The 21,545-nt window shown below is 52.5% G+C and overlaps 73 non-coding genes across 73 annotated transcripts; 28 read left to right on the forward strand and 45 right to left on the reverse strand.

Moving 5' to 3' along the window:
- Positions 1-131: 131 nt before the first annotated feature.
- Trnad-guc (transfer RNA aspartic acid (anticodon GUC)) lies at positions 132-203 on the reverse strand. The gene has a single exon. It is a non-coding gene; the product is annotated as a tRNA-Asp (tRNA).
- A 107-nt stretch (positions 204-310) lies between these two features.
- On the reverse strand, positions 311-382 carry Trnad-guc (transfer RNA aspartic acid (anticodon GUC)). Its single transcript has one exon. It is a non-coding gene; the product is annotated as a tRNA-Asp (tRNA).
- A 107-nt stretch (positions 383-489) lies between these two features.
- On the reverse strand, positions 490-581 carry Trnai-uau (transfer RNA isoleucine (anticodon UAU)). Its single transcript is given in 2 exon segments — positions 490-525; positions 544-581. It is a non-coding gene; the product is annotated as a tRNA-Ile (tRNA).
- Positions 582-959: 378 nt separating this feature from the next.
- On the forward strand, positions 960-1,032 carry Trnar-acg (transfer RNA arginine (anticodon ACG)). The gene has a single exon. It is a non-coding gene; the product is annotated as a tRNA-Arg (tRNA).
- Positions 1,033-1,319: 287 nt separating this feature from the next.
- Positions 1,320-1,391, forward strand: Trnam-cau (transfer RNA methionine (anticodon CAU)). Its single transcript has one exon. It is a non-coding gene; the product is annotated as a tRNA-Met (tRNA).
- A 234-nt stretch (positions 1,392-1,625) lies between these two features.
- On the reverse strand, positions 1,626-1,697 carry Trnad-guc (transfer RNA aspartic acid (anticodon GUC)). Its single transcript has one exon. It is a non-coding gene; the product is annotated as a tRNA-Asp (tRNA).
- Positions 1,698-1,804: 107 nt separating this feature from the next.
- Trnad-guc (transfer RNA aspartic acid (anticodon GUC)) lies at positions 1,805-1,876 on the reverse strand. The gene has a single exon. It is a non-coding gene; the product is annotated as a tRNA-Asp (tRNA).
- Positions 1,877-1,983: 107 nt separating this feature from the next.
- Positions 1,984-2,075, reverse strand: Trnai-uau (transfer RNA isoleucine (anticodon UAU)). The gene is given in 2 exon segments: positions 1,984-2,019; positions 2,038-2,075. It is a non-coding gene; the product is annotated as a tRNA-Ile (tRNA).
- Positions 2,076-2,453: 378 nt separating this feature from the next.
- On the forward strand, positions 2,454-2,526 carry Trnar-acg (transfer RNA arginine (anticodon ACG)). The gene has a single exon. It is a non-coding gene; the product is annotated as a tRNA-Arg (tRNA).
- Positions 2,527-2,813: 287 nt separating this feature from the next.
- Trnam-cau (transfer RNA methionine (anticodon CAU)) lies at positions 2,814-2,885 on the forward strand. Its single transcript has one exon. It is a non-coding gene; the product is annotated as a tRNA-Met (tRNA).
- A 234-nt stretch (positions 2,886-3,119) lies between these two features.
- Trnad-guc (transfer RNA aspartic acid (anticodon GUC)) lies at positions 3,120-3,191 on the reverse strand. The gene has a single exon. It is a non-coding gene; the product is annotated as a tRNA-Asp (tRNA).
- A 107-nt stretch (positions 3,192-3,298) lies between these two features.
- Positions 3,299-3,370, reverse strand: Trnad-guc (transfer RNA aspartic acid (anticodon GUC)). Its single transcript has one exon. It is a non-coding gene; the product is annotated as a tRNA-Asp (tRNA).
- Positions 3,371-3,477: 107 nt separating this feature from the next.
- Trnai-uau (transfer RNA isoleucine (anticodon UAU)) lies at positions 3,478-3,569 on the reverse strand. Its single transcript is given in 2 exon segments — positions 3,478-3,513; positions 3,532-3,569. It is a non-coding gene; the product is annotated as a tRNA-Ile (tRNA).
- Positions 3,570-3,947: 378 nt separating this feature from the next.
- Positions 3,948-4,020, forward strand: Trnar-acg (transfer RNA arginine (anticodon ACG)). Its single transcript has one exon. It is a non-coding gene; the product is annotated as a tRNA-Arg (tRNA).
- A 287-nt stretch (positions 4,021-4,307) lies between these two features.
- On the forward strand, positions 4,308-4,379 carry Trnam-cau (transfer RNA methionine (anticodon CAU)). The gene has a single exon. It is a non-coding gene; the product is annotated as a tRNA-Met (tRNA).
- Positions 4,380-4,613: 234 nt separating this feature from the next.
- Positions 4,614-4,685, reverse strand: Trnad-guc (transfer RNA aspartic acid (anticodon GUC)). The gene has a single exon. It is a non-coding gene; the product is annotated as a tRNA-Asp (tRNA).
- A 107-nt stretch (positions 4,686-4,792) lies between these two features.
- Trnad-guc (transfer RNA aspartic acid (anticodon GUC)) lies at positions 4,793-4,864 on the reverse strand. The gene has a single exon. It is a non-coding gene; the product is annotated as a tRNA-Asp (tRNA).
- A 107-nt stretch (positions 4,865-4,971) lies between these two features.
- On the reverse strand, positions 4,972-5,063 carry Trnai-uau (transfer RNA isoleucine (anticodon UAU)). Its single transcript is given in 2 exon segments — positions 4,972-5,007; positions 5,026-5,063. It is a non-coding gene; the product is annotated as a tRNA-Ile (tRNA).
- Positions 5,064-5,441: 378 nt separating this feature from the next.
- Positions 5,442-5,514, forward strand: Trnar-acg (transfer RNA arginine (anticodon ACG)). The gene has a single exon. It is a non-coding gene; the product is annotated as a tRNA-Arg (tRNA).
- A 287-nt stretch (positions 5,515-5,801) lies between these two features.
- Positions 5,802-5,873, forward strand: Trnam-cau (transfer RNA methionine (anticodon CAU)). The gene has a single exon. It is a non-coding gene; the product is annotated as a tRNA-Met (tRNA).
- Positions 5,874-6,107: 234 nt separating this feature from the next.
- On the reverse strand, positions 6,108-6,179 carry Trnad-guc (transfer RNA aspartic acid (anticodon GUC)). The gene has a single exon. It is a non-coding gene; the product is annotated as a tRNA-Asp (tRNA).
- Positions 6,180-6,286: 107 nt separating this feature from the next.
- Trnad-guc (transfer RNA aspartic acid (anticodon GUC)) lies at positions 6,287-6,358 on the reverse strand. Its single transcript has one exon. It is a non-coding gene; the product is annotated as a tRNA-Asp (tRNA).
- Positions 6,359-6,465: 107 nt separating this feature from the next.
- On the reverse strand, positions 6,466-6,557 carry Trnai-uau (transfer RNA isoleucine (anticodon UAU)). The gene is given in 2 exon segments: positions 6,466-6,501; positions 6,520-6,557. It is a non-coding gene; the product is annotated as a tRNA-Ile (tRNA).
- A 378-nt stretch (positions 6,558-6,935) lies between these two features.
- Positions 6,936-7,008, forward strand: Trnar-acg (transfer RNA arginine (anticodon ACG)). Its single transcript has one exon. It is a non-coding gene; the product is annotated as a tRNA-Arg (tRNA).
- A 287-nt stretch (positions 7,009-7,295) lies between these two features.
- On the forward strand, positions 7,296-7,367 carry Trnam-cau (transfer RNA methionine (anticodon CAU)). The gene has a single exon. It is a non-coding gene; the product is annotated as a tRNA-Met (tRNA).
- Positions 7,368-7,601: 234 nt separating this feature from the next.
- On the reverse strand, positions 7,602-7,673 carry Trnad-guc (transfer RNA aspartic acid (anticodon GUC)). Its single transcript has one exon. It is a non-coding gene; the product is annotated as a tRNA-Asp (tRNA).
- Positions 7,674-7,780: 107 nt separating this feature from the next.
- On the reverse strand, positions 7,781-7,852 carry Trnad-guc (transfer RNA aspartic acid (anticodon GUC)). Its single transcript has one exon. It is a non-coding gene; the product is annotated as a tRNA-Asp (tRNA).
- A 107-nt stretch (positions 7,853-7,959) lies between these two features.
- On the reverse strand, positions 7,960-8,051 carry Trnai-uau (transfer RNA isoleucine (anticodon UAU)). Its single transcript is given in 2 exon segments — positions 7,960-7,995; positions 8,014-8,051. It is a non-coding gene; the product is annotated as a tRNA-Ile (tRNA).
- A 378-nt stretch (positions 8,052-8,429) lies between these two features.
- Trnar-acg (transfer RNA arginine (anticodon ACG)) lies at positions 8,430-8,502 on the forward strand. The gene has a single exon. It is a non-coding gene; the product is annotated as a tRNA-Arg (tRNA).
- A 287-nt stretch (positions 8,503-8,789) lies between these two features.
- On the forward strand, positions 8,790-8,861 carry Trnam-cau (transfer RNA methionine (anticodon CAU)). The gene has a single exon. It is a non-coding gene; the product is annotated as a tRNA-Met (tRNA).
- Positions 8,862-9,095: 234 nt separating this feature from the next.
- On the reverse strand, positions 9,096-9,167 carry Trnad-guc (transfer RNA aspartic acid (anticodon GUC)). The gene has a single exon. It is a non-coding gene; the product is annotated as a tRNA-Asp (tRNA).
- Positions 9,168-9,274: 107 nt separating this feature from the next.
- Positions 9,275-9,346, reverse strand: Trnad-guc (transfer RNA aspartic acid (anticodon GUC)). The gene has a single exon. It is a non-coding gene; the product is annotated as a tRNA-Asp (tRNA).
- Positions 9,347-9,453: 107 nt separating this feature from the next.
- Trnai-uau (transfer RNA isoleucine (anticodon UAU)) lies at positions 9,454-9,545 on the reverse strand. The gene is given in 2 exon segments: positions 9,454-9,489; positions 9,508-9,545. It is a non-coding gene; the product is annotated as a tRNA-Ile (tRNA).
- A 378-nt stretch (positions 9,546-9,923) lies between these two features.
- On the forward strand, positions 9,924-9,996 carry Trnar-acg (transfer RNA arginine (anticodon ACG)). The gene has a single exon. It is a non-coding gene; the product is annotated as a tRNA-Arg (tRNA).
- A 287-nt stretch (positions 9,997-10,283) lies between these two features.
- On the forward strand, positions 10,284-10,355 carry Trnam-cau (transfer RNA methionine (anticodon CAU)). Its single transcript has one exon. It is a non-coding gene; the product is annotated as a tRNA-Met (tRNA).
- Positions 10,356-10,589: 234 nt separating this feature from the next.
- On the reverse strand, positions 10,590-10,661 carry Trnad-guc (transfer RNA aspartic acid (anticodon GUC)). Its single transcript has one exon. It is a non-coding gene; the product is annotated as a tRNA-Asp (tRNA).
- A 107-nt stretch (positions 10,662-10,768) lies between these two features.
- On the reverse strand, positions 10,769-10,840 carry Trnad-guc (transfer RNA aspartic acid (anticodon GUC)). Its single transcript has one exon. It is a non-coding gene; the product is annotated as a tRNA-Asp (tRNA).
- Positions 10,841-10,947: 107 nt separating this feature from the next.
- Trnai-uau (transfer RNA isoleucine (anticodon UAU)) lies at positions 10,948-11,039 on the reverse strand. Its single transcript is given in 2 exon segments — positions 10,948-10,983; positions 11,002-11,039. It is a non-coding gene; the product is annotated as a tRNA-Ile (tRNA).
- A 378-nt stretch (positions 11,040-11,417) lies between these two features.
- Trnar-acg (transfer RNA arginine (anticodon ACG)) lies at positions 11,418-11,490 on the forward strand. Its single transcript has one exon. It is a non-coding gene; the product is annotated as a tRNA-Arg (tRNA).
- Positions 11,491-11,777: 287 nt separating this feature from the next.
- On the forward strand, positions 11,778-11,849 carry Trnam-cau (transfer RNA methionine (anticodon CAU)). The gene has a single exon. It is a non-coding gene; the product is annotated as a tRNA-Met (tRNA).
- Positions 11,850-12,083: 234 nt separating this feature from the next.
- Positions 12,084-12,155, reverse strand: Trnad-guc (transfer RNA aspartic acid (anticodon GUC)). Its single transcript has one exon. It is a non-coding gene; the product is annotated as a tRNA-Asp (tRNA).
- Positions 12,156-12,262: 107 nt separating this feature from the next.
- On the reverse strand, positions 12,263-12,334 carry Trnad-guc (transfer RNA aspartic acid (anticodon GUC)). Its single transcript has one exon. It is a non-coding gene; the product is annotated as a tRNA-Asp (tRNA).
- Positions 12,335-12,441: 107 nt separating this feature from the next.
- On the reverse strand, positions 12,442-12,533 carry Trnai-uau (transfer RNA isoleucine (anticodon UAU)). Its single transcript is given in 2 exon segments — positions 12,442-12,477; positions 12,496-12,533. It is a non-coding gene; the product is annotated as a tRNA-Ile (tRNA).
- Positions 12,534-12,911: 378 nt separating this feature from the next.
- On the forward strand, positions 12,912-12,984 carry Trnar-acg (transfer RNA arginine (anticodon ACG)). The gene has a single exon. It is a non-coding gene; the product is annotated as a tRNA-Arg (tRNA).
- Positions 12,985-13,271: 287 nt separating this feature from the next.
- Positions 13,272-13,343, forward strand: Trnam-cau (transfer RNA methionine (anticodon CAU)). The gene has a single exon. It is a non-coding gene; the product is annotated as a tRNA-Met (tRNA).
- A 234-nt stretch (positions 13,344-13,577) lies between these two features.
- On the reverse strand, positions 13,578-13,649 carry Trnad-guc (transfer RNA aspartic acid (anticodon GUC)). Its single transcript has one exon. It is a non-coding gene; the product is annotated as a tRNA-Asp (tRNA).
- Positions 13,650-13,756: 107 nt separating this feature from the next.
- Trnad-guc (transfer RNA aspartic acid (anticodon GUC)) lies at positions 13,757-13,828 on the reverse strand. The gene has a single exon. It is a non-coding gene; the product is annotated as a tRNA-Asp (tRNA).
- A 107-nt stretch (positions 13,829-13,935) lies between these two features.
- On the reverse strand, positions 13,936-14,027 carry Trnai-uau (transfer RNA isoleucine (anticodon UAU)). The gene is given in 2 exon segments: positions 13,936-13,971; positions 13,990-14,027. It is a non-coding gene; the product is annotated as a tRNA-Ile (tRNA).
- Positions 14,028-14,405: 378 nt separating this feature from the next.
- On the forward strand, positions 14,406-14,478 carry Trnar-acg (transfer RNA arginine (anticodon ACG)). The gene has a single exon. It is a non-coding gene; the product is annotated as a tRNA-Arg (tRNA).
- A 287-nt stretch (positions 14,479-14,765) lies between these two features.
- Trnam-cau (transfer RNA methionine (anticodon CAU)) lies at positions 14,766-14,837 on the forward strand. The gene has a single exon. It is a non-coding gene; the product is annotated as a tRNA-Met (tRNA).
- Positions 14,838-15,071: 234 nt separating this feature from the next.
- Positions 15,072-15,143, reverse strand: Trnad-guc (transfer RNA aspartic acid (anticodon GUC)). Its single transcript has one exon. It is a non-coding gene; the product is annotated as a tRNA-Asp (tRNA).
- A 107-nt stretch (positions 15,144-15,250) lies between these two features.
- On the reverse strand, positions 15,251-15,322 carry Trnad-guc (transfer RNA aspartic acid (anticodon GUC)). Its single transcript has one exon. It is a non-coding gene; the product is annotated as a tRNA-Asp (tRNA).
- Positions 15,323-15,429: 107 nt separating this feature from the next.
- Trnai-uau (transfer RNA isoleucine (anticodon UAU)) lies at positions 15,430-15,521 on the reverse strand. The gene is given in 2 exon segments: positions 15,430-15,465; positions 15,484-15,521. It is a non-coding gene; the product is annotated as a tRNA-Ile (tRNA).
- A 378-nt stretch (positions 15,522-15,899) lies between these two features.
- On the forward strand, positions 15,900-15,972 carry Trnar-acg (transfer RNA arginine (anticodon ACG)). Its single transcript has one exon. It is a non-coding gene; the product is annotated as a tRNA-Arg (tRNA).
- A 287-nt stretch (positions 15,973-16,259) lies between these two features.
- Trnam-cau (transfer RNA methionine (anticodon CAU)) lies at positions 16,260-16,331 on the forward strand. The gene has a single exon. It is a non-coding gene; the product is annotated as a tRNA-Met (tRNA).
- Positions 16,332-16,565: 234 nt separating this feature from the next.
- On the reverse strand, positions 16,566-16,637 carry Trnad-guc (transfer RNA aspartic acid (anticodon GUC)). Its single transcript has one exon. It is a non-coding gene; the product is annotated as a tRNA-Asp (tRNA).
- Positions 16,638-16,744: 107 nt separating this feature from the next.
- Trnad-guc (transfer RNA aspartic acid (anticodon GUC)) lies at positions 16,745-16,816 on the reverse strand. The gene has a single exon. It is a non-coding gene; the product is annotated as a tRNA-Asp (tRNA).
- A 107-nt stretch (positions 16,817-16,923) lies between these two features.
- Positions 16,924-17,015, reverse strand: Trnai-uau (transfer RNA isoleucine (anticodon UAU)). Its single transcript is given in 2 exon segments — positions 16,924-16,959; positions 16,978-17,015. It is a non-coding gene; the product is annotated as a tRNA-Ile (tRNA).
- Positions 17,016-17,393: 378 nt separating this feature from the next.
- Trnar-acg (transfer RNA arginine (anticodon ACG)) lies at positions 17,394-17,466 on the forward strand. Its single transcript has one exon. It is a non-coding gene; the product is annotated as a tRNA-Arg (tRNA).
- Positions 17,467-17,753: 287 nt separating this feature from the next.
- Trnam-cau (transfer RNA methionine (anticodon CAU)) lies at positions 17,754-17,825 on the forward strand. Its single transcript has one exon. It is a non-coding gene; the product is annotated as a tRNA-Met (tRNA).
- A 234-nt stretch (positions 17,826-18,059) lies between these two features.
- On the reverse strand, positions 18,060-18,131 carry Trnad-guc (transfer RNA aspartic acid (anticodon GUC)). The gene has a single exon. It is a non-coding gene; the product is annotated as a tRNA-Asp (tRNA).
- A 107-nt stretch (positions 18,132-18,238) lies between these two features.
- Trnad-guc (transfer RNA aspartic acid (anticodon GUC)) lies at positions 18,239-18,310 on the reverse strand. Its single transcript has one exon. It is a non-coding gene; the product is annotated as a tRNA-Asp (tRNA).
- A 107-nt stretch (positions 18,311-18,417) lies between these two features.
- On the reverse strand, positions 18,418-18,509 carry Trnai-uau (transfer RNA isoleucine (anticodon UAU)). Its single transcript is given in 2 exon segments — positions 18,418-18,453; positions 18,472-18,509. It is a non-coding gene; the product is annotated as a tRNA-Ile (tRNA).
- Positions 18,510-18,887: 378 nt separating this feature from the next.
- On the forward strand, positions 18,888-18,960 carry Trnar-acg (transfer RNA arginine (anticodon ACG)). Its single transcript has one exon. It is a non-coding gene; the product is annotated as a tRNA-Arg (tRNA).
- Positions 18,961-19,247: 287 nt separating this feature from the next.
- Positions 19,248-19,319, forward strand: Trnam-cau (transfer RNA methionine (anticodon CAU)). The gene has a single exon. It is a non-coding gene; the product is annotated as a tRNA-Met (tRNA).
- A 234-nt stretch (positions 19,320-19,553) lies between these two features.
- Trnad-guc (transfer RNA aspartic acid (anticodon GUC)) lies at positions 19,554-19,625 on the reverse strand. The gene has a single exon. It is a non-coding gene; the product is annotated as a tRNA-Asp (tRNA).
- Positions 19,626-19,732: 107 nt separating this feature from the next.
- On the reverse strand, positions 19,733-19,804 carry Trnad-guc (transfer RNA aspartic acid (anticodon GUC)). The gene has a single exon. It is a non-coding gene; the product is annotated as a tRNA-Asp (tRNA).
- A 107-nt stretch (positions 19,805-19,911) lies between these two features.
- On the reverse strand, positions 19,912-20,003 carry Trnai-uau (transfer RNA isoleucine (anticodon UAU)). Its single transcript is given in 2 exon segments — positions 19,912-19,947; positions 19,966-20,003. It is a non-coding gene; the product is annotated as a tRNA-Ile (tRNA).
- Positions 20,004-20,381: 378 nt separating this feature from the next.
- On the forward strand, positions 20,382-20,454 carry Trnar-acg (transfer RNA arginine (anticodon ACG)). Its single transcript has one exon. It is a non-coding gene; the product is annotated as a tRNA-Arg (tRNA).
- A 287-nt stretch (positions 20,455-20,741) lies between these two features.
- Positions 20,742-20,813, forward strand: Trnam-cau (transfer RNA methionine (anticodon CAU)). The gene has a single exon. It is a non-coding gene; the product is annotated as a tRNA-Met (tRNA).
- Positions 20,814-21,047: 234 nt separating this feature from the next.
- Positions 21,048-21,119, reverse strand: Trnad-guc (transfer RNA aspartic acid (anticodon GUC)). Its single transcript has one exon. It is a non-coding gene; the product is annotated as a tRNA-Asp (tRNA).
- A 107-nt stretch (positions 21,120-21,226) lies between these two features.
- Trnad-guc (transfer RNA aspartic acid (anticodon GUC)) lies at positions 21,227-21,298 on the reverse strand. Its single transcript has one exon. It is a non-coding gene; the product is annotated as a tRNA-Asp (tRNA).
- A 107-nt stretch (positions 21,299-21,405) lies between these two features.
- On the reverse strand, positions 21,406-21,497 carry Trnai-uau (transfer RNA isoleucine (anticodon UAU)). Its single transcript is given in 2 exon segments — positions 21,406-21,441; positions 21,460-21,497. It is a non-coding gene; the product is annotated as a tRNA-Ile (tRNA).
- Between the last annotated feature and the right edge of the window lie 48 nt (positions 21,498-21,545).

A 21,545-nucleotide genomic window follows, 5' to 3' on the forward strand; every position in this document is an offset into this window, starting at 1 on the left:
GTGAAGAATGCGAGAACTACTTCCTATGATGCATCATTTTTTAAGATTTTGCAGCAAGTCAATGGCAAAGTTAATGCTCTTCCGCCCCACACGCGCAACACTCGAGCAGGTTTGTGAGATAAAAATCGCGTCTCCCCGGCGGGGAATCGAACCCCGGTCTCCCGCGTGACAGGCGGGGATACTAACCACTATACTACCGAGGACGGGATGCAGGCAGCTGTCTGTGTGGGAGACACTTGTTGCAAGTAGCTGTAAACGGTCTACACTAAGTTCGGCGACTGATAGTGCAATAATTAAAAATCTAGTGTGCCTCCCCGGCGGGGAATCGAACCCCGGTCTCCCGCGTGACAGGCGGGGATACTAACCACTATACTACCGAGGAAGACGCAACTAGCGCCTATAATGCACATTAATCTTGCTGACATAGCTGATACATCTGAAATGTAGCCTCCCGATGCTGTCAGAGACAGCTGCTACGAAATAAAAGTATGCCCCAGGTGAGGCTCGAACTCACAACCCCGGCATTGCTCACGGCTACTGCCTTATAAGTACCGTGCGCTAACCAATTGCGCCACTGGGGCTACAGCGAAACGCTCTCAGTTAGCCATATTCGCTTTGCTGCAAACCAGTGGTGGCTACAAAAACATATGATCGCCACCTGCGGCCATACTGCGACTTTGGCACCTAAGTACGAATGCTTCGTGCTATTCGTGTTTGATATGCTACGCTTACATGCACATCAACCGCCTCTCGTCATCGAAAAAATGCAGAAAAACGCGCGCCTTGCCTCGTGCTACCTGTCGAACAGCGAGCGCAGATGTGTGGCAAGCTCCAAGCTCTGCAGGCGCACCGCGACCACGCAGCTGGACGAGTGGTGCCTTCCTTGGGAGCTTGATGAGCCCTGGAGAACACGTTTCTTAGCGAATTGCACTTGTCTCGTAGCGAGAAATGCTGCCACTGGCCCTGTGGCGCAACGGATAACGCGTCTGACTACGGATCAGAAGATTCCAGGTTCGAATCCTGGCAGGGTCGGCATTTTGTTAGTTGCCAACGCGTAGCTGGGCAGTGGATTTCGTATGTCGCCGCATCGTGCAGTGCTTTGTTACTCCTGTGCATCTCGCAGCTGCATGTCGAGGCGATCGTGGTAAATATCGCTGCGTGCAAGCGTCAGCGTAGCGTCAGTCGAGCAAAGTCGAGACAAGTCAAGCTGAGAGCTGTAGGAGATGTTACGCAATCAAATGTAGGCGCGTGAAAGCGACGCAGACAACACTGCCCAAGTGTCCCAAGTGATGTGACGAAGAGCCAGTATACACCCACACAGCAGAGTGGCGCAGTGGAAGCGTGCTGGGCCCATAACCCAGAGGTCCGTGGATCGAAACCACGCTCTGCTAAAATTATTTCTTTTCCTGATTGTGTCGAGCACGATTATTACGCCTAGAGAGTCGGCTGGGGGCATTGATTCAGCCTCAAAAGCAAACCCCGTAATTCTGAAGTGTGAAGAATGCGAGAACTACTTCCTATGATGCATCATTTTTTAAGATTTTGCAGCAAGTCAATGGCAAAGTTAATGCTCTTCCGCCCCACACGCGCAACACTCGAGCAGGTTTGTGAGATAAAAATCGCGTCTCCCCGGCGGGGAATCGAACCCCGGTCTCCCGCGTGACAGGCGGGGATACTAACCACTATACTACCGAGGACGGGATGCAGGCAGCTGTCTGTGTGGGAGACACTTGTTGCAAGTAGCTGTAAACGGTCTACACTAAGTTCGGCGACTGATAGTGCAATAATTAAAAATCTAGTGTGCCTCCCCGGCGGGGAATCGAACCCCGGTCTCCCGCGTGACAGGCGGGGATACTAACCACTATACTACCGAGGAAGACGCAACTAGCGCCTATAATGCACATTAATCTTGCTGACATAGCTGATACATCTGAAATGTAGCCTCCCGATGCTGTCAGAGACAGCTGCTACGAAATAAAAGTATGCCCCAGGTGAGGCTCGAACTCACAACCCCGGCATTGCTCACGGCTACTGCCTTATAAGTACCGTGCGCTAACCAATTGCGCCACTGGGGCTACAGCGAAACGCTCTCAGTTAGCCATATTCGCTTTGCTGCAAACCAGTGGTGGCTACAAAAACATATGATCGCCACCTGCGGCCATACTGCGACTTTGGCACCTAAGTACGAATGCTTCGTGCTATTCGTGTTTGATATGCTACGCTTACATGCACATCAACCGCCTCTCGTCATCGAAAAAATGCAGAAAAACGCGCGCCTTGCCTCGTGCTACCTGTCGAACAGCGAGCGCAGATGTGTGGCAAGCTCCAAGCTCTGCAGGCGCACCGCGACCACGCAGCTGGACGAGTGGTGCCTTCCTTGGGAGCTTGATGAGCCCTGGAGAACACGTTTCTTAGCGAATTGCACTTGTCTCGTAGCGAGAAATGCTGCCACTGGCCCTGTGGCGCAACGGATAACGCGTCTGACTACGGATCAGAAGATTCCAGGTTCGAATCCTGGCAGGGTCGGCATTTTGTTAGTTGCCAACGCGTAGCTGGGCAGTGGATTTCGTATGTCGCCGCATCGTGCAGTGCTTTGTTACTCCTGTGCATCTCGCAGCTGCATGTCGAGGCGATCGTGGTAAATATCGCTGCGTGCAAGCGTCAGCGTAGCGTCAGTCGAGCAAAGTCGAGACAAGTCAAGCTGAGAGCTGTAGGAGATGTTACGCAATCAAATGTAGGCGCGTGAAAGCGACGCAGACAACACTGCCCAAGTGTCCCAAGTGATGTGACGAAGAGCCAGTATACACCCACACAGCAGAGTGGCGCAGTGGAAGCGTGCTGGGCCCATAACCCAGAGGTCCGTGGATCGAAACCACGCTCTGCTAAAATTATTTCTTTTCCTGATTGTGTCGAGCACGATTATTACGCCTAGAGAGTCGGCTGGGGGCATTGATTCAGCCTCAAAAGCAAACCCCGTAATTCTGAAGTGTGAAGAATGCGAGAACTACTTCCTATGATGCATCATTTTTTAAGATTTTGCAGCAAGTCAATGGCAAAGTTAATGCTCTTCCGCCCCACACGCGCAACACTCGAGCAGGTTTGTGAGATAAAAATCGCGTCTCCCCGGCGGGGAATCGAACCCCGGTCTCCCGCGTGACAGGCGGGGATACTAACCACTATACTACCGAGGACGGGATGCAGGCAGCTGTCTGTGTGGGAGACACTTGTTGCAAGTAGCTGTAAACGGTCTACACTAAGTTCGGCGACTGATAGTGCAATAATTAAAAATCTAGTGTGCCTCCCCGGCGGGGAATCGAACCCCGGTCTCCCGCGTGACAGGCGGGGATACTAACCACTATACTACCGAGGAAGACGCAACTAGCGCCTATAATGCACATTAATCTTGCTGACATAGCTGATACATCTGAAATGTAGCCTCCCGATGCTGTCAGAGACAGCTGCTACGAAATAAAAGTATGCCCCAGGTGAGGCTCGAACTCACAACCCCGGCATTGCTCACGGCTACTGCCTTATAAGTACCGTGCGCTAACCAATTGCGCCACTGGGGCTACAGCGAAACGCTCTCAGTTAGCCATATTCGCTTTGCTGCAAACCAGTGGTGGCTACAAAAACATATGATCGCCACCTGCGGCCATACTGCGACTTTGGCACCTAAGTACGAATGCTTCGTGCTATTCGTGTTTGATATGCTACGCTTACATGCACATCAACCGCCTCTCGTCATCGAAAAAATGCAGAAAAACGCGCGCCTTGCCTCGTGCTACCTGTCGAACAGCGAGCGCAGATGTGTGGCAAGCTCCAAGCTCTGCAGGCGCACCGCGACCACGCAGCTGGACGAGTGGTGCCTTCCTTGGGAGCTTGATGAGCCCTGGAGAACACGTTTCTTAGCGAATTGCACTTGTCTCGTAGCGAGAAATGCTGCCACTGGCCCTGTGGCGCAACGGATAACGCGTCTGACTACGGATCAGAAGATTCCAGGTTCGAATCCTGGCAGGGTCGGCATTTTGTTAGTTGCCAACGCGTAGCTGGGCAGTGGATTTCGTATGTCGCCGCATCGTGCAGTGCTTTGTTACTCCTGTGCATCTCGCAGCTGCATGTCGAGGCGATCGTGGTAAATATCGCTGCGTGCAAGCGTCAGCGTAGCGTCAGTCGAGCAAAGTCGAGACAAGTCAAGCTGAGAGCTGTAGGAGATGTTACGCAATCAAATGTAGGCGCGTGAAAGCGACGCAGACAACACTGCCCAAGTGTCCCAAGTGATGTGACGAAGAGCCAGTATACACCCACACAGCAGAGTGGCGCAGTGGAAGCGTGCTGGGCCCATAACCCAGAGGTCCGTGGATCGAAACCACGCTCTGCTAAAATTATTTCTTTTCCTGATTGTGTCGAGCACGATTATTACGCCTAGAGAGTCGGCTGGGGGCATTGATTCAGCCTCAAAAGCAAACCCCGTAATTCTGAAGTGTGAAGAATGCGAGAACTACTTCCTATGATGCATCATTTTTTAAGATTTTGCAGCAAGTCAATGGCAAAGTTAATGCTCTTCCGCCCCACACGCGCAACACTCGAGCAGGTTTGTGAGATAAAAATCGCGTCTCCCCGGCGGGGAATCGAACCCCGGTCTCCCGCGTGACAGGCGGGGATACTAACCACTATACTACCGAGGACGGGATGCAGGCAGCTGTCTGTGTGGGAGACACTTGTTGCAAGTAGCTGTAAACGGTCTACACTAAGTTCGGCGACTGATAGTGCAATAATTAAAAATCTAGTGTGCCTCCCCGGCGGGGAATCGAACCCCGGTCTCCCGCGTGACAGGCGGGGATACTAACCACTATACTACCGAGGAAGACGCAACTAGCGCCTATAATGCACATTAATCTTGCTGACATAGCTGATACATCTGAAATGTAGCCTCCCGATGCTGTCAGAGACAGCTGCTACGAAATAAAAGTATGCCCCAGGTGAGGCTCGAACTCACAACCCCGGCATTGCTCACGGCTACTGCCTTATAAGTACCGTGCGCTAACCAATTGCGCCACTGGGGCTACAGCGAAACGCTCTCAGTTAGCCATATTCGCTTTGCTGCAAACCAGTGGTGGCTACAAAAACATATGATCGCCACCTGCGGCCATACTGCGACTTTGGCACCTAAGTACGAATGCTTCGTGCTATTCGTGTTTGATATGCTACGCTTACATGCACATCAACCGCCTCTCGTCATCGAAAAAATGCAGAAAAACGCGCGCCTTGCCTCGTGCTACCTGTCGAACAGCGAGCGCAGATGTGTGGCAAGCTCCAAGCTCTGCAGGCGCACCGCGACCACGCAGCTGGACGAGTGGTGCCTTCCTTGGGAGCTTGATGAGCCCTGGAGAACACGTTTCTTAGCGAATTGCACTTGTCTCGTAGCGAGAAATGCTGCCACTGGCCCTGTGGCGCAACGGATAACGCGTCTGACTACGGATCAGAAGATTCCAGGTTCGAATCCTGGCAGGGTCGGCATTTTGTTAGTTGCCAACGCGTAGCTGGGCAGTGGATTTCGTATGTCGCCGCATCGTGCAGTGCTTTGTTACTCCTGTGCATCTCGCAGCTGCATGTCGAGGCGATCGTGGTAAATATCGCTGCGTGCAAGCGTCAGCGTAGCGTCAGTCGAGCAAAGTCGAGACAAGTCAAGCTGAGAGCTGTAGGAGATGTTACGCAATCAAATGTAGGCGCGTGAAAGCGACGCAGACAACACTGCCCAAGTGTCCCAAGTGATGTGACGAAGAGCCAGTATACACCCACACAGCAGAGTGGCGCAGTGGAAGCGTGCTGGGCCCATAACCCAGAGGTCCGTGGATCGAAACCACGCTCTGCTAAAATTATTTCTTTTCCTGATTGTGTCGAGCACGATTATTACGCCTAGAGAGTCGGCTGGGGGCATTGATTCAGCCTCAAAAGCAAACCCCGTAATTCTGAAGTGTGAAGAATGCGAGAACTACTTCCTATGATGCATCATTTTTTAAGATTTTGCAGCAAGTCAATGGCAAAGTTAATGCTCTTCCGCCCCACACGCGCAACACTCGAGCAGGTTTGTGAGATAAAAATCGCGTCTCCCCGGCGGGGAATCGAACCCCGGTCTCCCGCGTGACAGGCGGGGATACTAACCACTATACTACCGAGGACGGGATGCAGGCAGCTGTCTGTGTGGGAGACACTTGTTGCAAGTAGCTGTAAACGGTCTACACTAAGTTCGGCGACTGATAGTGCAATAATTAAAAATCTAGTGTGCCTCCCCGGCGGGGAATCGAACCCCGGTCTCCCGCGTGACAGGCGGGGATACTAACCACTATACTACCGAGGAAGACGCAACTAGCGCCTATAATGCACATTAATCTTGCTGACATAGCTGATACATCTGAAATGTAGCCTCCCGATGCTGTCAGAGACAGCTGCTACGAAATAAAAGTATGCCCCAGGTGAGGCTCGAACTCACAACCCCGGCATTGCTCACGGCTACTGCCTTATAAGTACCGTGCGCTAACCAATTGCGCCACTGGGGCTACAGCGAAACGCTCTCAGTTAGCCATATTCGCTTTGCTGCAAACCAGTGGTGGCTACAAAAACATATGATCGCCACCTGCGGCCATACTGCGACTTTGGCACCTAAGTACGAATGCTTCGTGCTATTCGTGTTTGATATGCTACGCTTACATGCACATCAACCGCCTCTCGTCATCGAAAAAATGCAGAAAAACGCGCGCCTTGCCTCGTGCTACCTGTCGAACAGCGAGCGCAGATGTGTGGCAAGCTCCAAGCTCTGCAGGCGCACCGCGACCACGCAGCTGGACGAGTGGTGCCTTCCTTGGGAGCTTGATGAGCCCTGGAGAACACGTTTCTTAGCGAATTGCACTTGTCTCGTAGCGAGAAATGCTGCCACTGGCCCTGTGGCGCAACGGATAACGCGTCTGACTACGGATCAGAAGATTCCAGGTTCGAATCCTGGCAGGGTCGGCATTTTGTTAGTTGCCAACGCGTAGCTGGGCAGTGGATTTCGTATGTCGCCGCATCGTGCAGTGCTTTGTTACTCCTGTGCATCTCGCAGCTGCATGTCGAGGCGATCGTGGTAAATATCGCTGCGTGCAAGCGTCAGCGTAGCGTCAGTCGAGCAAAGTCGAGACAAGTCAAGCTGAGAGCTGTAGGAGATGTTACGCAATCAAATGTAGGCGCGTGAAAGCGACGCAGACAACACTGCCCAAGTGTCCCAAGTGATGTGACGAAGAGCCAGTATACACCCACACAGCAGAGTGGCGCAGTGGAAGCGTGCTGGGCCCATAACCCAGAGGTCCGTGGATCGAAACCACGCTCTGCTAAAATTATTTCTTTTCCTGATTGTGTCGAGCACGATTATTACGCCTAGAGAGTCGGCTGGGGGCATTGATTCAGCCTCAAAAGCAAACCCCGTAATTCTGAAGTGTGAAGAATGCGAGAACTACTTCCTATGATGCATCATTTTTTAAGATTTTGCAGCAAGTCAATGGCAAAGTTAATGCTCTTCCGCCCCACACGCGCAACACTCGAGCAGGTTTGTGAGATAAAAATCGCGTCTCCCCGGCGGGGAATCGAACCCCGGTCTCCCGCGTGACAGGCGGGGATACTAACCACTATACTACCGAGGACGGGATGCAGGCAGCTGTCTGTGTGGGAGACACTTGTTGCAAGTAGCTGTAAACGGTCTACACTAAGTTCGGCGACTGATAGTGCAATAATTAAAAATCTAGTGTGCCTCCCCGGCGGGGAATCGAACCCCGGTCTCCCGCGTGACAGGCGGGGATACTAACCACTATACTACCGAGGAAGACGCAACTAGCGCCTATAATGCACATTAATCTTGCTGACATAGCTGATACATCTGAAATGTAGCCTCCCGATGCTGTCAGAGACAGCTGCTACGAAATAAAAGTATGCCCCAGGTGAGGCTCGAACTCACAACCCCGGCATTGCTCACGGCTACTGCCTTATAAGTACCGTGCGCTAACCAATTGCGCCACTGGGGCTGCAGCGAAACGCTCTCAGTTAGCCATATTCGCTTTGCTGCAAACCAGTGGTGGCTACAAAAACATATGATCGCCACCTGCGGCCATACTGCGACTTTGGCACCTAAGTACGAATGCTTCGTGCTATTCGTGTTTGATATGCTACGCTTACATGCACATCAACCGCCTCTCGTCATCGAAAAAATGCAGAAAAACGCGCGCCTTGCCTCGTGCTACCTGTCGAACAGCGAGCGCAGATGTGTGGCAAGCTCCAAGCTCTGCAGGCGCACCGCGACCACGCAGCTGGACGAGTGGTGCCTTCCTTGGGAGCTTGATGAGCCCTGGAGAACACGTTTCTTAGCGAATTGCACTTGTCTCGTAGCGAGAAATGCTGCCACTGGCCCTGTGGCGCAACGGATAACGCGTCTGACTACGGATCAGAAGATTCCAGGTTCGAATCCTGGCAGGGTCGGCATTTTGTTAGTTGCCAACGCGTAGCTGGGCAGTGGATTTCGTATGTCGCCGCATCGTGCAGTGCTTTGTTACTCCTGTGCATCTCGCAGCTGCATGTCGAGGCGATCGTGGTAAATATCGCTGCGTGCAAGCGTCAGCGTAGCGTCAGTCGAGCAAAGTCGAGACAAGTCAAGCTGAGAGCTGTAGGAGATGTTACGCAATCAAATGTAGGCGCGTGAAAGCGACGCAGACAACACTGCCCAAGTGTCCCAAGTGATGTGACGAAGAGCCAGTATACACCCACACAGCAGAGTGGCGCAGTGGAAGCGTGCTGGGCCCATAACCCAGAGGTCCGTGGATCGAAACCACGCTCTGCTAAAATTATTTCTTTTCCTGATTGTGTCGAGCACGATTATTACGCCTAGAGAGTCGGCTGGGGGCATTGATTCAGCCTCAAAAGCAAACCCCGTAATTCTGAAGTGTGAAGAATGCGAGAACTACTTCCTATGATGCATCATTTTTTAAGATTTTGCAGCAAGTCAATGGCAAAGTTAATGCTCTTCCGCCCCACACGCGCAACACTCGAGCAGGTTTGTGAGATAAAAATCGCGTCTCCCCGGCGGGGAATCGAACCCCGGTCTCCCGCGTGACAGGCGGGGATACTAACCACTATACTACCGAGGACGGGATGCAGGCAGCTGTCTGTGTGGGAGACACTTGTTGCAAGTAGCTGTAAACGGTCTACACTAAGTTCGGCGACTGATAGTGCAATAATTAAAAATCTAGTGTGCCTCCCCGGCGGGGAATCGAACCCCGGTCTCCCGCGTGACAGGCGGGGATACTAACCACTATACTACCGAGGAAGACGCAACTAGCGCCTATAATGCACATTAATCTTGCTGACATAGCTGATACATCTGAAATGTAGCCTCCCGATGCTGTCAGAGACAGCTGCTACGAAATAAAAGTATGCCCCAGGTGAGGCTCGAACTCACAACCCCGGCATTGCTCACGGCTACTGCCTTATAAGTACCGTGCGCTAACCAATTGCGCCACTGGGGCTACAGCGAAACGCTCTCAGTTAGCCATATTCGCTTTGCTGCAAACCAGTGGTGGCTACAAAAACATATGATCGCCACCTGCGGCCATACTGCGACTTTGGCACCTAAGTACGAATGCTTCGTGCTATTCGTGTTTGATATGCTACGCTTACATGCACATCAACCGCCTCTCGTCATCGAAAAAATGCAGAAAAACGCGCGCCTTGCCTCGTGCTACCTGTCGAACAGCGAGCGCAGATGTGTGGCAAGCTCCAAGCTCTGCAGGCGCACCGCGACCACGCAGCTGGACGAGTGGTGCCTTCCTTGGGAGCTTGATGAGCCCTGGAGAACACGTTTCTTAGCGAATTGCACTTGTCTCGTAGCGAGAAATGCTGCCACTGGCCCTGTGGCGCAACGGATAACGCGTCTGACTACGGATCAGAAGATTCCAGGTTCGAATCCTGGCAGGGTCGGCATTTTGTTAGTTGCCAACGCGTAGCTGGGCAGTGGATTTCGTATGTCGCCGCATCGTGCAGTGCTTTGTTACTCCTGTGCATCTCGCAGCTGCATGTCGAGGCGATCGTGGTAAATATCGCTGCGTGCAAGCGTCAGCGTAGCGTCAGTCGAGCAAAGTCGAGACAAGTCAAGCTGAGAGCTGTAGGAGATGTTACGCAATCAAATGTAGGCGCGTGAAAGCGACGCAGACAACACTGCCCAAGTGTCCCAAGTGATGTGACGAAGAGCCAGTATACACCCACACAGCAGAGTGGCGCAGTGGAAGCGTGCTGGGCCCATAACCCAGAGGTCCGTGGATCGAAACCACGCTCTGCTAAAATTATTTCTTTTCCTGATTGTGTCGAGCACGATTATTACGCCTAGAGAGTCGGCTGGGGGCATTGATTCAGCCTCAAAAGCAAACCCCGTAATTCTGAAGTGTGAAGAATGCGAGAACTACTTCCTATGATGCATCATTTTTTAAGATTTTGCAGCAAGTCAATGGCAAAGTTAATGCTCTTCCGCCCCACACGCGCAACACTCGAGCAGGTTTGTGAGATAAAAATCGCGTCTCCCCGGCGGGGAATCGAACCCCGGTCTCCCGCGTGACAGGCGGGGATACTAACCACTATACTACCGAGGACGGGATGCAGGCAGCTGTCTGTGTGGGAGACACTTGTTGCAAGTAGCTGTAAACGGTCTACACTAAGTTCGGCGACTGATAGTGCAATAATTAAAAATCTAGTGTGCCTCCCCGGCGGGGAATCGAACCCCGGTCTCCCGCGTGACAGGCGGGGATACTAACCACTATACTACCGAGGAAGACGCAACTAGCGCCTATAATGCACATTAATCTTGCTGACATAGCTGATACATCTGAAATGTAGCCTCCCGATGCTGTCAGAGACAGCTGCTACGAAATAAAAGTATGCCCCAGGTGAGGCTCGAACTCACAACCCCGGCATTGCTCACGGCTACTGCCTTATAAGTACCGTGCGCTAACCAATTGCGCCACTGGGGCTACAGCGAAACGCTCTCAGTTAGCCATATTCGCTTTGCTGCAAACCAGTGGTGGCTACAAAAACATATGATCGCCACCTGCGGCCATACTGCGACTTTGGCACCTAAGTACGAATGCTTCGTGCTATTCGTGTTTGATATGCTACGCTTACATGCACATCAACCGCCTCTCGTCATCGAAAAAATGCAGAAAAACGCGCGCCTTGCCTCGTGCTACCTGTCGAACAGCGAGCGCAGATGTGTGGCAAGCTCCAAGCTCTGCAGGCGCACCGCGACCACGCAGCTGGACGAGTGGTGCCTTCCTTGGGAGCTTGATGAGCCCTGGAGAACACGTTTCTTAGCGAATTGCACTTGTCTCGTAGCGAGAAATGCTGCCACTGGCCCTGTGGCGCAACGGATAACGCGTCTGACTACGGATCAGAAGATTCCAGGTTCGAATCCTGGCAGGGTCGGCATTTTGTTAGTTGCCAACGCGTAGCTGGGCAGTGGATTTCGTATGTCGCCGCATCGTGCAGTGCTTTGTTACTCCTGTGCATCTCGCAGCTGCATGTCGAGGCGATCGTGGTAAATATCGCTGCGTGCAAGCGTCAGCGTAGCGTCAGTCGAGCAAAGTCGAGACAAGTCAAGCTGAGAGCTGTAGGAGATGTTACGCAATCAAATGTAGGCGCGTGAAAGCGACGCAGACAACACTGCCCAAGTGTCCCAAGTGATGTGACGAAGAGCCAGTATACACCCACACAGCAGAGTGGCGCAGTGGAAGCGTGCTGGGCCCATAACCCAGAGGTCCGTGGATCGAAACCACGCTCTGCTAAAATTATTTCTTTTCCTGATTGTGTCGAGCACGATTATTACGCCTAGAGAGTCGGCTGGGGGCATTGATTCAGCCTCAAAAGCAAACCCCGTAATTCTGAAGTGTGAAGAATGCGAGAACTACTTCCTATGATGCATCATTTTTTAAGATTTTGCAGCAAGTCAATGGCAAAGTTAATGCTCTTCCGCCCCACACGCGCAACACTCGAGCAGGTTTGTGAGATAAAAATCGCGTCTCCCCGGCGGGGAATCGAACCCCGGTCTCCCGCGTGACAGGCGGGGATACTAACCACTATACTACCGAGGACGGGATGCAGGCAGCTGTCTGTGTGGGAGACACTTGTTGCAAGTAGCTGTAAACGGTCTACACTAAGTTCGGCGACTGATAGTGCAATAATTAAAAATCTAGTGTGCCTCCCCGGCGGGGAATCGAACCCCGGTCTCCCGCGTGACAGGCGGGGATACTAACCACTATACTACCGAGGAAGACGCAACTAGCGCCTATAATGCACATTAATCTTGCTGACATAGCTGATACATCTGAAATGTAGCCTCCCGATGCTGTCAGAGACAGCTGCTACGAAATAAAAGTATGCCCCAGGTGAGGCTCGAACTCACAACCCCGGCATTGCTCACGGCTACTGCCTTATAAGTACCGTGCGCTAACCAATTGCGCCACTGGGGCTACAGCGAAACGCTCTCAGTTAGCCATATTCGCTTTGCTGCAAACCAGTGGTGGCTACAAAAACATATGATCGCCACCTGCGGCCATACTGCGACTTTGGCACCTAAGTACGAATGCTTCGTGCTATTCGTGTTTGATATGCTACGCTTACATGCACATCAACCGCCTCTCGTCATCGAAAAAATGCAGAAAAACGCGCGCCTTGCCTCGTGCTACCTGTCGAACAGCGAGCGCAGATGTGTGGCAAGCTCCAAGCTCTGCAGGCGCACCGCGACCACGCAGCTGGACGAGTGGTGCCTTCCTTGGGAGCTTGATGAGCCCTGGAGAACACGTTTCTTAGCGAATTGCACTTGTCTCGTAGCGAGAAATGCTGCCACTGGCCCTGTGGCGCAACGGATAACGCGTCTGACTACGGATCAGAAGATTCCAGGTTCGAATCCTGGCAGGGTCGGCATTTTGTTAGTTGCCAACGCGTAGCTGGGCAGTGGATTTCGTATGTCGCCGCATCGTGCAGTGCTTTGTTACTCCTGTGCATCTCGCAGCTGCATGTCGAGGCGATCGTGGTAAATATCGCTGCGTGCAAGCGTCAGCGTAGCGTCAGTCGAGCAAAGTCGAGACAAGTCAAGCTGAGAGCTGTAGGAGATGTTACGCAATCAAATGTAGGCGCGTGAAAGCGACGCAGACAACACTGCCCAAGTGTCCCAAGTGATGTGACGAAGAGCCAGTATACACCCACACAGCAGAGTGGCGCAGTGGAAGCGTGCTGGGCCCATAACCCAGAGGTCCGTGGATCGAAACCACGCTCTGCTAAAATTATTTCTTTTCCTGATTGTGTCGAGCACGATTATTACGCCTAGAGAGTCGGCTGGGGGCATTGATTCAGCCTCAAAAGCAAACCCCGTAATTCTGAAGTGTGAAGAATGCGAGAACTACTTCCTATGATGCATCATTTTTTAAGATTTTGCAGCAAGTCAATGGCAAAGTTAATGCTCTTCCGCCCCACACGCGCAACACTCGAGCAGGTTTGTGAGATAAAAATCGCGTCTCCCCGGCGGGGAATCGAACCCCGGTCTCCCGCGTGACAGGCGGGGATACTAACCACTATACTACCGAGGACGGGATGCAGGCAGCTGTCTGTGTGGGAGACACTTGTTGCAAGTAGCTGTAAACGGTCTACACTAAGTTCGGCGACTGATAGTGCAATAATTAAAAATCTAGTGTGCCTCCCCGGCGGGGAATCGAACCCCGGTCTCCCGCGTGACAGGCGGGGATACTAACCACTATACTACCGAGGAAGACGCAACTAGCGCCTATAATGCACATTAATCTTGCTGACATAGCTGATACATCTGAAATGTAGCCTCCCGATGCTGTCAGAGACAGCTGCTACGAAATAAAAGTATGCCCCAGGTGAGGCTCGAACTCACAACCCCGGCATTGCTCACGGCTACTGCCTTATAAGTACCGTGCGCTAACCAATTGCGCCACTGGGGCTGCAGCGAAACGCTCTCAGTTAGCCATATTCGCTTTGCTGCAAACCAGTGGTGGCTACAAAAACATATGATCGCCACCTGCGGCCATACTGCGACTTTGGCACCTAAGTACGAATGCTTCGTGCTATTCGTGTTTGATATGCTACGCTTACATGCACATCAACCGCCTCTCGTCATCGAAAAAATGCAGAAAAACGCGCGCCTTGCCTCGTGCTACCTGTCGAACAGCGAGCGCAGATGTGTGGCAAGCTCCAAGCTCTGCAGGCGCACCGCGACCACGCAGCTGGACGAGTGGTGCCTTCCTTGGGAGCTTGATGAGCCCTGGAGAACACGTTTCTTAGCGAATTGCACTTGTCTCGTAGCGAGAAATGCTGCCACTGGCCCTGTGGCGCAACGGATAACGCGTCTGACTACGGATCAGAAGATTCCAGGTTCGAATCCTGGCAGGGTCGGCATTTTGTTAGTTGCCAACGCGTAGCTGGGCAGTGGATTTCGTATGTCGCCGCATCGTGCAGTGCTTTGTTACTCCTGTGCATCTCGCAGCTGCATGTCGAGGCGATCGTGGTAAATATCGCTGCGTGCAAGCGTCAGCGTAGCGTCAGTCGAGCAAAGTCGAGACAAGTCAAGCTGAGAGCTGTAGGAGATGTTACGCAATCAAATGTAGGCGCGTGAAAGCGACGCAGACAACACTGCCCAAGTGTCCCAAGTGATGTGACGAAGAGCCAGTATACACCCACACAGCAGAGTGGCGCAGTGGAAGCGTGCTGGGCCCATAACCCAGAGGTCCGTGGATCGAAACCACGCTCTGCTAAAATTATTTCTTTTCCTGATTGTGTCGAGCACGATTATTACGCCTAGAGAGTCGGCTGGGGGCATTGATTCAGCCTCAAAAGCAAACCCCGTAATTCTGAAGTGTGAAGAATGCGAGAACTACTTCCTATGATGCATCATTTTTTAAGATTTTGCAGCAAGTCAATGGCAAAGTTAATGCTCTTCCGCCCCACACGCGCAACACTCGAGCAGGTTTGTGAGATAAAAATCGCGTCTCCCCGGCGGGGAATCGAACCCCGGTCTCCCGCGTGACAGGCGGGGATACTAACCACTATACTACCGAGGACGGGATGCAGGCAGCTGTCTGTGTGGGAGACACTTGTTGCAAGTAGCTGTAAACGGTCTACACTAAGTTCGGCGACTGATAGTGCAATAATTAAAAATCTAGTGTGCCTCCCCGGCGGGGAATCGAACCCCGGTCTCCCGCGTGACAGGCGGGGATACTAACCACTATACTACCGAGGAAGACGCAACTAGCGCCTATAATGCACATTAATCTTGCTGACATAGCTGATACATCTGAAATGTAGCCTCCCGATGCTGTCAGAGACAGCTGCTACGAAATAAAAGTATGCCCCAGGTGAGGCTCGAACTCACAACCCCGGCATTGCTCACGGCTACTGCCTTATAAGTACCGTGCGCTAACCAATTGCGCCACTGGGGCTACAGCGAAACGCTCTCAGTTAGCCATATTCGCTTTGCTGCAAACCAGTGGTGGCTACAAAAACATATGATCGCCACCTGCGGCCATACTGCGACTTTGGCACCTAAGTACGAATGCTTCGTGCTATTCGTGTTTGATATGCTACGCTTACATGCACATCAACCGCCTCTCGTCATCGAAAAAATGCAGAAAAACGCGCGCCTTGCCTCGTGCTACCTGTCGAACAGCGAGCGCAGATGTGTGGCAAGCTCCAAGCTCTGCAGGCGCACCGCGACCACGCAGCTGGACGAGTGGTGCCTTCCTTGGGAGCTTGATGAGCCCTGGAGAACACGTTTCTTAGCGAATTGCACTTGTCTCGTAGCGAGAAATGCTGCCACTGGCCCTGTGGCGCAACGGATAACGCGTCTGACTACGGATCAGAAGATTCCAGGTTCGAATCCTGGCAGGGTCGGCATTTTGTTAGTTGCCAACGCGTAGCTGGGCAGTGGATTTCGTATGTCGCCGCATCGTGCAGTGCTTTGTTACTCCTGTGCATCTCGCAGCTGCATGTCGAGGCGATCGTGGTAAATATCGCTGCGTGCAAGCGTCAGCGTAGCGTCAGTCGAGCAAAGTCGAGACAAGTCAAGCTGAGAGCTGTAGGAGATGTTACGCAATCAAATGTAGGCGCGTGAAAGCGACGCAGACAACACTGCCCAAGTGTCCCAAGTGATGTGACGAAGAGCCAGTATACACCCACACAGCAGAGTGGCGCAGTGGAAGCGTGCTGGGCCCATAACCCAGAGGTCCGTGGATCGAAACCACGCTCTGCTAAAATTATTTCTTTTCCTGATTGTGTCGAGCACGATTATTACGCCTAGAGAGTCGGCTGGGGGCATTGATTCAGCCTCAAAAGCAAACCCCGTAATTCTGAAGTGTGAAGAATGCGAGAACTACTTCCTATGATGCATCATTTTTTAAGATTTTGCAGCAAGTCAATGGCAAAGTTAATGCTCTTCCGCCCCACACGCGCAACACTCGAGCAGGTTTGTGAGATAAAAATCGCGTCTCCCCGGCGGGGAATCGAACCCCGGTCTCCCGCGTGACAGGCGGGGATACTAACCACTATACTACCGAGGACGGGATGCAGGCAGCTGTCTGTGTGGGAGACACTTGTTGCAAGTAGCTGTAAACGGTCTACACTAAGTTCGGCGACTGATAGTGCAATAATTAAAAATCTAGTGTGCCTCCCCGGCGGGGAATCGAACCCCGGTCTCCCGCGTGACAGGCGGGGATACTAACCACTATACTACCGAGGAAGACGCAACTAGCGCCTATAATGCACATTAATCTTGCTGACATAGCTGATACATCTGAAATGTAGCCTCCCGATGCTGTCAGAGACAGCTGCTACGAAATAAAAGTATGCCCCAGGTGAGGCTCGAACTCACAACCCCGGCATTGCTCACGGCTACTGCCTTATAAGTACCGTGCGCTAACCAATTGCGCCACTGGGGCTACAGCGAAACGCTCTCAGTTAGCCATATTCGCTTTGCTGCAAACCAGTGGTGGCTACAAAAACATATGATCGCCACCTGCGGCCATACTGCGACTTTGGCACCTAAGTACGAATGCTTCGTGCTATTCGTGTTTGATATGCTACGCTTACATGCACATCAACCGCCTCTCGTCATCGAAAAAATGCAGAAAAACGCGCGCCTTGCCTCGTGCTACCTGTCGAACAGCGAGCGCAGATGTGTGGCAAGCTCCAAGCTCTGCAGGCGCACCGCGACCACGCAGCTGGACGAGTGGTGCCTTCCTTGGGAGCTTGATGAGCCCTGGAGAACACGTTTCTTAGCGAATTGCACTTGTCTCGTAGCGAGAAATGCTGCCACTGGCCCTGTGGCGCAACGGATAACGCGTCTGACTACGGATCAGAAGATTCCAGGTTCGAATCCTGGCAGGGTCGGCATTTTGTTAGTTGCCAACGCGTAGCTGGGCAGTGGATTTCGTATGTCGCCGCATCGTGCAGTGCTTTGTTACTCCTGTGCATCTCGCAGCTGCATGTCGAGGCGATCGTGGTAAATATCGCTGCGTGCAAGCGTCAGCGTAGCGTCAGTCGAGCAAAGTCGAGACAAGTCAAGCTGAGAGCTGTAGGAGATGTTACGCAATCAAATGTAGGCGCGTGAAAGCGACGCAGACAACACTGCCCAAGTGTCCCAAGTGATGTGACGAAGAGCCAGTATACACCCACACAGCAGAGTGGCGCAGTGGAAGCGTGCTGGGCCCATAACCCAGAGGTCCGTGGATCGAAACCACGCTCTGCTAAAATTATTTCTTTTCCTGATTGTGTCGAGCACGATTATTACGCCTAGAGAGTCGGCTGGGGGCATTGATTCAGCCTCAAAAGCAAACCCCGTAATTCTGAAGTGTGAAGAATGCGAGAACTACTTCCTATGATGCATCATTTTTTAAGATTTTGCAGCAAGTCAATGGCAAAGTTAATGCTCTTCCGCCCCACACGCGCAACACTCGAGCAGGTTTGTGAGATAAAAATCGCGTCTCCCCGGCGGGGAATCGAACCCCGGTCTCCCGCGTGACAGGCGGGGATACTAACCACTATACTACCGAGGACGGGATGCAGGCAGCTGTCTGTGTGGGAGACACTTGTTGCAAGTAGCTGTAAACGGTCTACACTAAGTTCGGCGACTGATAGTGCAATAATTAAAAATCTAGTGTGCCTCCCCGGCGGGGAATCGAACCCCGGTCTCCCGCGTGACAGGCGGGGATACTAACCACTATACTACCGAGGAAGACGCAACTAGCGCCTATAATGCACATTAATCTTGCTGACATAGCTGATACATCTGAAATGTAGCCTCCCGATGCTGTCAGAGACAGCTGCTACGAAATAAAAGTATGCCCCAGGTGAGGCTCGAACTCACAACCCCGGCATTGCTCACGGCTACTGCCTTATAAGTACCGTGCGCTAACCAATTGCGCCACTGGGGCTACAGCGAAACGCTCTCAGTTAGCCATATTCGCTTTGCTGCAAACCAGTGGTGGCTACAAAAACATATGATCGCCACCTGCGGCCATACTGCGACTTTGGCACCTAAGTACGAATGCTTCGTGCTATTCGTGTTTGATATGCTACGCTTACATGCACATCAACCGCCTCTCGTCATCGAAAAAATGCAGAAAAACGCGCGCCTTGCCTCGTGCTACCTGTCGAACAGCGAGCGCAGATGTGTGGCAAGCTCCAAGCTCTGCAGGCGCACCGCGACCACGCAGCTGGACGAGTGGTGCCTTCCTTGGGAGCTTGATGAGCCCTGGAGAACACGTTTCTTAGCGAATTGCACTTGTCTCGTAGCGAGAAATGCTGCCACTGGCCCTGTGGCGCAACGGATAACGCGTCTGACTACGGATCAGAAGATTCCAGGTTCGAATCCTGGCAGGGTCGGCATTTTGTTAGTTGCCAACGCGTAGCTGGGCAGTGGATTTCGTATGTCGCCGCATCGTGCAGTGCTTTGTTACTCCTGTGCATCTCGCAGCTGCATGTCGAGGCGATCGTGGTAAATATCGCTGCGTGCAAGCGTCAGCGTAGCGTCAGTCGAGCAAAGTCGAGACAAGTCAAGCTGAGAGCTGTAGGAGATGTTACGCAATCAAATGTAGGCGCGTGAAAGCGACGCAGACAACACTGCCCAAGTGTCCCAAGTGATGTGACGAAGAGCCAGTATACACCCACACAGCAGAGTGGCGCAGTGGAAGCGTGCTGGGCCCATAACCCAGAGGTCCGTGGATCGAAACCACGCTCTGCTAAAATTATTTCTTTTCCTGATTGTGTCGAGCACGATTATTACGCCTAGAGAGTCGGCTGGGGGCATTGATTCAGCCTCAAAAGCAAACCCCGTAATTCTGAAGTGTGAAGAATGCGAGAACTACTTCCTATGATGCATCATTTTTTAAGATTTTGCAGCAAGTCAATGGCAAAGTTAATGCTCTTCCGCCCCACACGCGCAACACTCGAGCAGGTTTGTGAGATAAAAATCGCGTCTCCCCGGCGGGGAATCGAACCCCGGTCTCCCGCGTGACAGGCGGGGATACTAACCACTATACTACCGAGGACGGGATGCAGGCAGCTGTCTGTGTGGGAGACACTTGTTGCAAGTAGCTGTAAACGGTCTACACTAAGTTCGGCGACTGATAGTGCAATAATTAAAAATCTAGTGTGCCTCCCCGGCGGGGAATCGAACCCCGGTCTCCCGCGTGACAGGCGGGGATACTAACCACTATACTACCGAGGAAGACGCAACTAGCGCCTATAATGCACATTAATCTTGCTGACATAGCTGATACATCTGAAATGTAGCCTCCCGATGCTGTCAGAGACAGCTGCTACGAAATAAAAGTATGCCCCAGGTGAGGCTCGAACTCACAACCCCGGCATTGCTCACGGCTACTGCCTTATAAGTAGCGTGCGCTAACCAATTGCGCCACTGGGGCTACAGCGAAACGCTCTCAGTTAGCCATATTCGCTTTGCTGCAAACCAGTGGTGGCTACAAAAACATATGATCGCCACCTGCGGCCATACTGCGACTTTGGCACCTAAGTACGAATGCTTCGTGCTATTCGTGTTTGATATGCTACGCTTACATGCACATCAACCGCCTCTCGTCATCGAAAAAATGCAGAAAAACGCGCGCCTTGCCTCGTGCTACCTGTCGAACAGCGAGCGCAGATGTGTGGCAAGCTCCAAGCTCTGCAGGCGCACCGCGACCACGCAGCTGGACGAGTGGTGCCTTCCTTGGGAGCTTGATGAGCCCTGGAGAACACGTTTCTTAGCGAATTGCACTTGTCTCGTAGCGAGAAATGCTGCCACTGGCCCTGTGGCGCAACGGATAACGCGTCTGACTACGGATCAGAAGATTCCAGGTTCGAATCCTGGCAGGGTCGGCATTTTGTTAGTTGCCAACGCGTAGCTGGGCAGTGGATTTCGTATGTCGCCGCATCGTGCAGTGCTTTGTTACTCCTGTGCATCTCGCAGCTGCATGTCGAGGCGATCGTGGTAAATATCGCTGCGTGCAAGCGTCAGCGTAGCGTCAGTCGAGCAAAGTCGAGACAAGTCAAGCTGAGAGCTGTAGGAGATGTTACGCAATCAAATGTAGGCGCGTGAAAGCGACGCAGACAACACTGCCCAAGTGTCCCAAGTGATGTGACGAAGAGCCAGTATACACCCACACAGCAGAGTGGCGCAGTGGAAGCGTGCTGGGCCCATAACCCAGAGGTCCGTGGATCGAAACCACGCTCTGCTAAAATTATTTCTTTTCCTGATTGTGTCGAGCACGATTATTACGCCTAGAGAGTCGGCTGGGGGCATTGATTCAGCCTCAAAAGCAAACCCCGTAATTCTGAAGTGTGAAGAATGCGAGAACTACTTCCTATGATGCATCATTTTTTAAGATTTTGCAGCAAGTCAATGGCAAAGTTAATGCTCTTCCGCCCCACACGCGCAACACTCGAGCAGGTTTGTGAGATAAAAATCGCGTCTCCCCGGCGGGGAATCGAACCCCGGTCTCCCGCGTGACAGGCGGGGATACTAACCACTATACTACCGAGGACGGGATGCAGGCAGCTGTCTGTGTGGGAGACACTTGTTGCAAGTAGCTGTAAACGGTCTACACTAAGTTCGGCGACTGATAGTGCAATAATTAAAAATCTAGTGTGCCTCCCCGGCGGGGAATCGAACCCCGGTCTCCCGCGTGACAGGCGGGGATACTAACCACTATACTACCGAGGAAGACGCAACTAGCGCCTATAATGCACATTAATCTTGCTGACATAGCTGATACATCTGAAATGTAGCCTCCCGATGCTGTCAGAGACAGCTGCTACGAAATAAAAGTATGCCCCAGGTGAGGCTCGAACTCACAACCCCGGCATTGCTCACGGCTACTGCCTTATAAGTACCGTGCGCTAACCAATTGCGCCACTGGGGCTACAGCGAAACGCTCTCAGTTAGCCATATTCGCTTTGCTGCAAACCAG

Source organism: Schistocerca nitens, chromosome 9 (genome assembly GCF_023898315.1).
Source record: "Schistocerca nitens isolate TAMUIC-IGC-003100 chromosome 9, iqSchNite1.1, whole genome shotgun sequence".
Classification (NCBI taxonomy): domain Eukaryota; kingdom Metazoa; phylum Arthropoda; class Insecta; order Orthoptera; family Acrididae; genus Schistocerca; species Schistocerca nitens.